Source organism: Oncorhynchus gorbuscha, unplaced genomic scaffold, assembly GCF_021184085.1.
Source record: "Oncorhynchus gorbuscha isolate QuinsamMale2020 ecotype Even-year unplaced genomic scaffold, OgorEven_v1.0 Un_scaffold_4933, whole genome shotgun sequence".
Classification (NCBI taxonomy): domain Eukaryota; kingdom Metazoa; phylum Chordata; class Actinopteri; order Salmoniformes; family Salmonidae; genus Oncorhynchus; species Oncorhynchus gorbuscha.
In genome coordinates, this window is record NW_025748849.1 from 22,501 (window position 1) to 30,257 (window position 7,757).

Below are 7,757 nucleotides of genomic sequence, written 5' to 3' on the forward strand. Positions count from 1 at the left end.
CACGTACCAACACACGATTACACACACACACGTACCAACACACACCAACACACGATTACACACAAACACACACACGTACCAACACACGATTACACACACACACGTACCAACACACACCAACACACGATTACACACATACACGCACCAACACACACCAACACACACCAACACGCACCAACACACGATTACACACACACACGCACCAACACACGATTACACACACACACGCACGTACCGACACACACCAAGACACAAACACACGCACGTACCGACACACACCAACACACAAACACACGCACGTACCGACACACACCAACACACGATTACACACATACACGCACCAACACACACCAACACACACCATCACACGATTACACACATACACGCACCAACACACACCAACACACACCATCACACACCATCACACGATTACACACATACACACACCAACACACACACACACGCACCAACACACACCAACACACATACACGCACCAACACACGATTACACACACAAACACACCAACACACACCAACACACATACACGTACCAACACACCAACACACACCAACACACATACACGCACCAACACACACCAACACACATACACGCACCAACACACGATTACACACACACACGTACCAACACACACCAACACACAAACACACGCACGTACCGACACACACCAACACACAAACACACGCACGTACCAACACACACCAACACACAAACACACGATTACACACATACACGTACAACACACACCAACACACGATTACACACACACACGTACCAACACACACCAACACACAAACACACGCACGTACCGACACACACCAACACACAAACACACGCACGTACCGACACACACCAACACACAAACACACGCACGTACCAACACACGATTACACACACACACGTACCAATATGCACACATCAACACACAAGGGTTATTTCAGGGGGAACAAGGTGTAGCTACGGTCACTAGACACAGGTGTAGCTACGGTCACAAGACACAGGTGTAGCTACGGTCACAAGACACAGGTGTAGCTACGGTCACTAGACACAGGTGTAGCTACGGTCACAAGACACAGGTGTAGCTACGGTCACAAGACACAGGTGTAGCTACGGTCACAAGACACAGGTGTAGCTACGGTCACAAGACGCAGGTGTAGCTACGGTCACAAGACACAGGTGTAGCTACAGTCACAAGACGCAGGTGTAGCTACGGTCACAAGACACAGGTGTAGCTACGGTCACAAGACACAGGTGTAGCTACGGTCACAAGACACAGGTGTAGCTACAGTCACAAGACGCAGGTGTAGCTACGGTCACAAGACACAGGTGTAGCTACGGTCACAAGAAGCAGGTGTAGCTACAGTCACAAGACACAGGTGTAGCTACAGTCACAAGACACAGGTGTAGCTACGGTCACAAGACACAGGTGTAGCTACGGTCACAAGACGCAGGTGTAGCTACGGTCACCTACGGTCACAAGACGCAGGTGTAGCTACGGTCACAAGACGCAGGTGTAGCTACGGTCACAAGACGCAGGTGTAGCTACGGTCACAAGACACAGGTGTAGCTACGGTCACAAGACGCAGGTGTAGCTACGGTCACAAGACACAGGTGTAGCTATGGTCACAAGACGCAGGTGTAGAAACTGTCACAAGATGCAGGTGTAGAAACGGTCACAAGACGCAGGCCTCCTAATTATCCCTATAATTTGTTAGCAAACAGCTGGAGGCAGGGCTTTCTCCTATAGAGCTCCATTTTTATGGAATGGTCTGCCTACCTGTGAGAGACGCAGACTCAGTCTCAACTTTTAAGTCTTTATTGAAGACTCATCTCTTCAGTAGGTCCTAGGAGTGGTCCTGGCCCAGGAGTGTGAAGGTGAACGGAAAGGCACTGGAACAACGAACCACCCTTGCTGTCTCTGCCTGGCCGGTTCCCCTCTCTCCACTGGGATTCTCTGCCTCAAACCCTATTACAGGGGCTGTGTCACTGGCTTACTGGTGCTCTTCCATGCCGTCCCTAGGAGGGGTGTGTCACTTGAGTAGGTTGAGTCACTGATGTGATCTCCCTGTCTGGGTTGGCGCCCCCCCCTTGGGTTGTGCCGTGGTGGAGATCTTTGTGGGTTATACTCAACCTTGTTTCAGGATGGTAAGTTGGTGGTTGAAGATATCCCTCTAGTGGTGTGGGGGCTGAGCTTTGACAAAGTGGGTGGGGTTATATCCTGCCTGTTTGGCCCTGGACGGGGCCACATGCTAATGACAAATCAATGGCCTCTCTCAGTGCTCCAGCTCCCACAGCGCCAATCACAAAGATTAATTCATCACAGAACTGACAGAGCACAAACCAGGAAAATGGCGGATGGAAGACAGGGTGATGCTGCTTCTCATTCGAATGCTGTAATTTTATCTAAACCATCAGGTGTACGCCGACCCCAGCTAAGTAACTCACGCAAAGAGTTAAAGCGCAATTATGTGTTTTATCTCCAGTACTCTGCCATGATTGTCAGTTATGTAGCTGCTCTACTGATAATCTCAGTGCGTCCTTGCTGGGATGACACAATCAGTGTCATGTTTTGTCATTGATTATCATGCCTTGTCCCTGTTCTTCTCCTTCTATTCGTTTCCCTCTGCTGGTCTTATTAGGTTCTTTCCCTCTTTCTATCCCTCTCTCTCCCCCTCCCTCTCTCACTCTCCCGCTCTCTCTTCTCTCTATCGTTCCGTTCCTGCTCCCAGCTGTTCCTATTCCCCTAATCAATCATTTAGTCTTCCCACACCTGTTCCCGATCCTTTTCCCTGATTAGAGTCCCTATTTCTCTCCTTGTTATTCGTTTCTGCCCTGTCGGTTCCTTGTCTAGAATTCACCGTGCTGTGTTTGTGTATCGCCCTGTCGTGTCGTGTTTTCCTCAGATGCTGCGTGGTGAGCAGGTGTCTGAGTCTGTTTGGTTCAAGTGCCTTCCCGAGGCAACCTGCTGTTCACCTGCTGTTCAAGATCGAGTCTCCAGTTTGTCCTCGTCATTTCGAGTGAAAGTTGTGTTTTTTGATTGTATTTACTTTACTGGATTAAAGACTCTGTTTTCGCCAAGTCGCTTTTGGGTCCTCTTTCACCTGCATGACAGAAGGAACCGACCAAGGAATGGACCCAGCGACTTCAGACGCTCGTTACACTGCCGTCGAGATCCAAGGAGCCATGCTCGGCAGACACGAGCAGGAATTGTCTGCTGCTCGCCATGCCGTGGAGAACCTGGCCGCTCAGGTTTCCGACCTCTCTGGACAGTTCCAGAGTCTTCCTCGTGCCACCTGTTACTTCCTGGCCTGCCGAGCCTCCAGAACCTAGGGTTAATAACCCACCTTGCTACTCCGGGCAGCCCACTGAGTGCCGCTCCTTTCTCACGCAGTGTGAGATTGTGTTCTCTCTCCAACCCAACACATACTCTAGAGAGAGAGCTCGGGTTGCTTACGTCATTTCACTCCTTACTGGCTGGGCTCGAGAATGGGGCACAGCTATCTGGGAGGCAAGGGCTGATTGCTCTAACAAGTACCAGAACTTTAAAGAGGAGATGATTCGGGTTTTTGACCGTTCAGTTTTTGGTAGGGAGGCTTCTAGGGCCCTGGCTTCCCTATGCCAAGGTGAACGGTCCATAACGGATTATTCTATTGAGTTTCGCACTCTTGCTGCCTCTAGTGAGTGGAACGAGCCGGCGCTGCTCGCTCGTTTTCTGGAGGGACTCCACGCAGTGGTTAAGGATGAGATTCTCTCCCGGGAGGTTCCTTCAGATGTGGACTCTTTGATTGCTCTCGCCATCCGCATAGAACGACGGGTAGATCTTCGTCACCGGGCTCGTGGAAGAGAGCTCGCATCAACGGTGTTTCCCTGCTCCGCATCGCAACCATCTCCCTCCTCTGGCTCAGAGACTGAGCCCATGCAGCTGGGAGGGATTCGCATCTCGACTAAGGAGAGGGAACGGAGGATCACCAACCGCCTGTGCCTCTATTGCGGAGTTGCTGGACATTTTGTTAATTCATGTCCAGTAAAAGCCAGAGCTCATCTGTAAGCGGAGGGCTACAGGTGAGCGCAACTACTCAAGTCTCTCCATCAAAATCCTGTACTACTTTGTCGGTCCATCTACGCTGGACCGGTTCGGTGCTACATGTAGTGCCTTGATAGACTCTGGGGCTGAGGGTTGTTTCATGGACGAAGCATGGGTTCGGAAACATGACATTCCTTTCAGAGAGTTAGAGAAGCCTACGCCCATGTTCGCCTTAGATGGTAGTCATCTTCCCAGTATCAGATTTGAGACACTACCTTTAACCCTCACAGTATCTGGTAACCACAGTGAGACTATTTCTTTTTTGATTTTTCGTTCACCGTTTACACCTGTTGTTTTGGGTCATCCCTGGCTAGTATGTCATAATCCTTCTATTAATTGGTCTAGTAATTCTATCCTATCCTGGAACGTTTCTTGTCATGTGAAGTGTTTAATGTCTGCCATCCCTCCCGTTTCTTCTGTCCCTACTTCTCAGGAGGAACCTGGCGATTTGACAGGAGTGCCGGAGGAATATCATGATCTGCGCACGGTCTTCAGTCGGTCCCGAGCCAACTCCCTTCCTCCTCACCGGTCGTATGATTGTAGTATTGATCTCCTTCCGGGGACCACTCCTCCTCGGGGTAGACTATACTCTCTGTCGGCTCCCGAACGTAAGGCTCTCGAGGATTATTTGTCTGTGTCTCTTGACGCCGGTACCATAGTGCCTTCTTCCTCTCCGGCCGGGGCGGGGTTCTTTTTGTTAAGAAGAAGGACGGTACTCTGCGCCCCTGCGTGGATTATCGAGGGCTGAATGACATAACGGTTAAGAATCGTTATCCGCTTCCCCTTATGTCATCAGCCTTCGAGATTCTGCAGGGAGCCAGGTGCTTTACTAAGTTGGACCTTCGTAACGCTTACCATCTCGTGCGCATCAGAGAGGGGACGAGTGGAAAACGGCGTTTAACACTCCGTTAGGGCATTTTGAGTACCGGGTTCTGCCGTTTGGTCTCGCCAATGCGCCAGCTGTTTTTCAGGCATTAGTTAATGATGTTCTGAGAGACATGCTGAACATCTTTGTTTTTGTCTATCTTGACGATATCCTGATTTTTCTCCGTCACTCGAGATTCATGTTCAGCACGTTCGACGTGTTCTACAGCGCCTTTTAGAGAATTGTCTCTACGTAAAGGCTGAGAAGTGCTCTTTTCATGTCTCCTCCGTTACTTTTCTCGGTTCCGTTATTTCCGCTGAAGGCATTCAGATGGATTCCGCTAAGGTCCAAGCTGTCAGTGATTGGCCCGTTCCAAGGTCACGTGTCGAGTTGCAGCGCTTTTTAGGTTTCGCTAATTTCTATCGGCGTTTCATTCGTAATTTCGGTCAAGTTGCTGCCCCTCTCACAGCTCTTACTTCTGTCAAGACGTGTTTTAAGTGGTCCGGTTCCGCCCAGGGAGCTTTTGATCTTCTAAAAGAACGTTTTACGTCCGCTCCTATCCTCGTTACTCCTGACGTCACTAGACAATTCATTGTCGAGGTTGACGCTTCAGAGGTAGGCGTGGGAGCCATTCTATCCCAGCGCTTCCAGTCTGACGATAAGGTTCATCCTTGCGCTTATTTTTCTCATCGCCTGTCGCCATCTGAGCGCAACTATGATGTGGGTAACCGTGAACTGCTCGCCATCCGCTTAGCCCTAGGCGAATGGCGACAGTGGTTGGAGGGGGCGACCGTTCCTTTTGTCGTTTGGACAGACCATAAGAACCGACTTAATGCCCGTCAAGCTCGTTGGGCGTTGTTTTTCGCTCGTTTCGAGTTTGTGATTTCTTACCGTCCGGGTAGCAAGAACACCAAGCCTGATGCCTTATCCCGTCTGTTTAGTTCTTCTGTGGCTTCTACTGATCCCGAGGGGGATTCTTCCTTATGGGCGTGTTGTCGGGTTAACAGTCTGGGGAATTGAAAGACAGGTTAAGCAAGCACTCACGCACACTGCGTCGCCGCGCGCTTGTCCTAGTAACCTCCTTTTCGTTCCTGTTTCCACTCGTCTGGCTGTTCTTCAGTGGGCTCACTCTGCCAAGTTAGCTGGTCATCCCGGTGTTCGAGGCACTCTTGCGTCTATTCGCCAGCGCTTTTGGTGGCCGACTCAGGAGCGTGACACGCGCCGTTTCGTGGCTGCTTGTTCGGACTGCGCGCAGACTAAGTCGGGTAACTCTCCTCCTGCCGGTCGTCTCAGACCGCTCCCATTCCTTCTCGACCATGGTCTCACATCGCCCTAGACTTCATTACCGGTCTGCCTTTGTCTGCGGGGAAGACTGTGATTCTTACGGTTGTCGATAGGTTCTCTAAGGCGGCACATTTCATTCCCCTCGCTAAACTTCCTTCCGCTAAGGAGACGGCACAAATCATTATCGAGAATGTATTCAGAATTCATGGCCTCCCGTTAGACGCCGTTTCAGACAGAGGCCCGCAATTCACGTCACAGTTTTGGAGGGAGTTCTGTCGTTTGATTGGTGCGTCCGTCAGTCTCTCTTCCGGGTTTCATCCCCAGTCTAACGGTCAAGCAGAGAGGGCCAATCAGACGATTGGTCGCATACTACGCAGCCTTTCTTTCAGAAACCCTGCGTCTTGGGCAGAACAGCTCCCCTGGGCAGAATACGCTCACAATTCGCTTCCTTCGTCTGCTACCGGGTTATCTCCGTTTCAGAGTAGTCTGGGTTACCAGCCTCCTCTGTTCTCATCCCAGCTTGCCGAGTCCAGCGTTCCCTCCGCTCAAGCGTTTGTCCAACGTTGTGAGCGCACCTGGAGGAGGGTGAGGTCTGCACTTTGCCGTTACAGGGCACAGACTGTGAGAGCCGCCAATAAACGCAGGATTAAGAGTCCAAGGTATTGTTGCGGCCAGAGAGTGTGGCTTTCCACTCGCAACCTTCCTCTTACGACAGCTTCTCGTAAGTTGACTCCGCGGTTCATTGGTCCGTTCCGTGTCTCCCAGGTCGTCAATCCTGTCGCTGTGCGACTGCTTCTTCCGCGACATCTTCGTCGCGTCCATCCTGTCTTCCATGTCTCCTGTGTCAAGCCCTTTCTTCGCACTCCCGTTCGTCTTCCCTCCCCCTCCCGTCCTTGTCGAGAGCGCACCTATTTACAAGGTACATAAGATCATGGACATGCGTTCTCGGGGACGGGGTCACCAATACTTAGTGGATTGGGAGGGTTACGGTCCTGAGGAGAGGAGTTGGGTTCCGTCTCGGGACGTGCTGGACCGTTCACTCATTGATGATTTCCTCCGTTGCCGCCAGGATTCCTCCTCGAGTGCGCCAGGAGGCGCTCGGTGAGTGGGGGGTACTGTCATGTTTTGTCATTGATTATCATGCCTTGTCCCTGTTCTTCTCCTTCTATTCGTTTCCCTCTGCTGGTCTTATTAGGTTCTTTCCCTCTTTCTATCCCTCTCTCTCCCCTCCCTCTCTCACTCTCCCGCTCTCTCTTCTCTCTATCGTTCCGTTCCTGCTCCCAGCTGTTCCTATTCCCCTAATCAATCATTTAGTCTTCCCACACCTGTTCCCGATCCTTTTCCCTGATTAGAGTCCCTATTTCTCTCCCTTGTTATTCGTTTCTGCCCTGTCGGTTCCTTGTCTAGAATTCACCGTGCTGTGTTTGTGTATCGCCCTGTCGTGTCGTGTTTTCCTCAGATGCTGCGTGGTGAGCAGGTGTCTGAGTCTGTTTGGTTCAAGTGCC